Source organism: Perognathus longimembris, chromosome 22 (assembly GCF_023159225.1).
Source record: "Perognathus longimembris pacificus isolate PPM17 chromosome 22, ASM2315922v1, whole genome shotgun sequence".
In the NCBI taxonomy this organism is placed as follows: Eukaryota; Metazoa; Chordata; class Mammalia; order Rodentia; family Heteromyidae; genus Perognathus; species Perognathus longimembris.
In genome coordinates this window covers 22,496,271-22,499,600 of record NC_063182.1, presented here as the reverse complement: position 1 = coordinate 22,499,600, position 3,330 = coordinate 22,496,271, and the positions used below count along the sequence as shown (strand labels likewise).

The 3,330-nt window shown below is 34.1% G+C and overlaps 1 non-coding gene across 1 annotated transcript; it reads left to right on the top strand.

Annotated features, from left to right (window-relative positions):
- Positions 1 to 2,307: 2,307 nt before the first annotated feature.
- On the top strand, positions 2,308 to 2,414 carry LOC125340227. Its single transcript, XR_007208711.1, has one exon. It is a non-coding gene; the product is annotated as a U6 spliceosomal RNA (small nuclear RNA).
- The last annotated feature ends 916 nt before the right edge of the window (positions 2,415 to 3,330 follow it).

Genomic DNA, 3,330 nt, shown 5'->3' with positions numbered 1-3,330 from the left:
ATTCAAAGTCTGAATCCATGAGTGGACTAAACCATTTAGTAGAGCCCTCATGGTCTCTGAAAATATTCCAGAGACATCTGCAGTGGTATGTTTTACTAATACACATACGTATTTCTTAACCAATTAAGTTGATAATTAAAATTTACTCAGATATTCAGCATCTAACAAAAAGGCACTTAAACATAAATAATGTTTTAAATTTAAAATGCAATGCCAGATAGAAATGTAGACTCAAGAGTATAGAATGTGTACTATATACTGTTGGGAAGACAAACTCAAGAGGGACAATACTGGGATCAAATGTTAGAGGAGGTGACATTGATCAAAAAGAAATGCAATCATTACCTGACTTATATAACTGTACCTTTTTGTACATCACATTTACAATAATAAATAAATAAATGACATAGTGTATGAAAATATTTCACTTAACACTTGTTCTTTTAAGCAGGTATATCTTACAAAAATTCAATATATTCACTCACTACACTGTATAGAACTGGTTATAATAGATGCTTTAAAACATTTAAAATAGAAATTTAAAAATAGTTTGTGGGTTTTTTCCAAGAGGAAAACAATTTAACTACATCGAGATAAAGAAAAGGAATAAACAAAATAGACCAGGACCGTGAATCTCTGGAACCTTCTTTTGGTATTTAATGTTTCTTAGGTGCTGTATCTATTCATATAAAATGTAAAGTGCTGGCAGATATAGAATTTATTATGAAATGAACCTCTTAGGCTTGAAGTAATGGCTAAGAAATTTGTGTCTAAGTAAAATGTGTTTTCTAGATTACACAGAAAAATTGAGTCTCTTTCATTTAACTTATATTTGTGGGCCTAATACCCACTGTTCCTGAACATTATGTACCCTTAATGACAGAAAGCACAAGGTTTTGAAAACTCAGAAAGAATAATATCATGGCTGGCTAGAAGGGATTTTTTAAGGAGCACACTAGAGAGTCATCTGAAATATAATTGCAGCAGCAGGCACTGAGAAATGTTAGTCTGATGGGGCAAATGGTGTTCAGTAGCATGGATATCCACACCATCAAATAACCAAGCAGATGTGAGATATCCTGGTGGTAGTTATCACAAATGAGCATTATCACACACATCTAATTCGTTTGTCAAACCTGATTACATTTATCTAAGGTAAAGTACAAATTTATAAAGATTATTTTCATGGAGCTGTTATCACTAATTCATGAACCTAGTATATTAGTTGTTTTGCCTAGAAAATACTCAGGGATCATTATGCTTTAGATTTTCTAACTGGAAGGAACTGTTTAACTTTAAGGTTCAATTACTTGACATAAAATGCAAAAGGTTGAAGAAAAGAAAACCCATACTGTTTAAAAATCAATAATATTCTTCACATTATGAACGTAGATGTTTTTGAAGTAGTGAAAATATAATCTTGAGAATAATGTGAAACTCACCCGGACTAATACAAATTAGAAGACCTGTATGAAATGAGAGATCAAGGTGATTATGTTTGAACCGTCCCTGTTAGGTAAATCTTTTTAAAATATTTTTTCCTTTATTGTCAAAGTGAAGTACAGAGGGGTTACCATTTCATATGTAAGTCAGTGAGTATTTTTTTTTTTTTTTTTGGCCAGTCCTGGGCCTTGGACTCAGGGCCTGAGCACTGTCCCTGGCTTCTTCCCGCTCAAGGCTAGCACTCTGCCACTTGAGCCACAGCTCCACTTCTGGCGGTTTTCTGTATATGTGGTGCTGGGGAATCGAACCTAGGGCCTCGTGTATCCGAGGCAGGCACTCTTGCCACTAGGCTATATCCCCAGCCCCAGTGAGTATTTTTTTGTTCAACTTGTTACCACCTCCCTCATTCCACCCCCCTCACCTAACCCCTCCTCCTTTCCTTCTCCCTATGAGTTGTACGGTTGGTTTTCACCAAATGGTTTTGTAAGTATTGCTTTTGGAATGGTTTGTCTTTATCCTTTGTCTCTCAATTTTGGTATTCCCTTTCCCTTCCCTAGTTCTAATACACGTGTATACAGTATCCAATGTACTAAGATGAGATACAGTGATAGTGGGGTAAAACCACAGGAAGGGAAGACAATAGACAAAAGGATATGGTTTCACCTGGCATGTTGAAAGTAATTACAATGATATAACACTTGTTTCCATAAGGTGGAGTTCATTTCACTTAGTGTTCACTTATGTGTTCACAAGGGCATAGCTAATGGGTTATTGTGATCTACTGCTATGACTAGCCTAAACATGTACTAATTATTCCCTATGAGGGAAATCTTATCTATCATTTTCCTTAGGGAACTCAACAGAGTGCTAGCTTCAGAAGCACATATACTAAAATTGGAACTTTACAGTGAAGATTAGCGTGGTGCCTGTACAAGGATAACATGTAAATTCATGAAGCATTCCACATTTTCCCCCTTATTTTTTGCTTATCTTACTTTGCTGTACCTTGTGTCCTGTATATAAGATTAATTGATATGTGGAAGGGAAATGAAATTACAGAAACAGCAGGACAAATGATGAACCAATGCAACACAGATACTCACTTCACACTCCGTTGGATATGAACCTTACATCTTGGGTGTCAGGGAGGAGAATAGGGAGGAGTAAGTGGGAAAAATGAGGGTTTGGGTAAAAACAATTAAAAACAAATGTACTCATTACCTTACTTATGTAACTCTAACACCCCTGCTAATCACCTTTTCAATAAAAAGAAAAGAAAAGAAAAGAAACTCACAGAGAGGTTTCCTCAAGGCCCAAATATTACTAGTGTTGCATGCTCTTTTTTTACTCACAAGATAATATAAGCCTTTCTATAGCTTTGTTAATCTGTCCCTACTTCTCTCTAAAATCTGCTCAGGTATGCAACATCTCCTCCTCTATTTCCCTCCTCCATGTTCTGTGGGAATATATATATATATATATATATATATATATATATATATATATATACACACACACACATATATATGTATATATATGTGTATATGTATATATATGTGTATATATATACACATATTTACATATATTTAAACATGTAAAAATCACACAAACCACACACACACATTTGAGAACATTTCTGCTAAATTTACAGAATTTTAAGTTGCTTAAGAATCATGTTTTTAAATCTTACAGAGAGAAATTAGAGAATGTCATGATCATTACGAATCAACTTGATGTTTCAAACATTTTCAGATAAAATACTTAAAATTCTTCCCTATTGCCCCTCCCTTAACATTTGTAAAATATTACTTGATTTTGCCATACTCTTTATAAAGCTATTTGAGTGAAATAAATACTTAAAAAGGAAATGAAAATTCCATACAATCC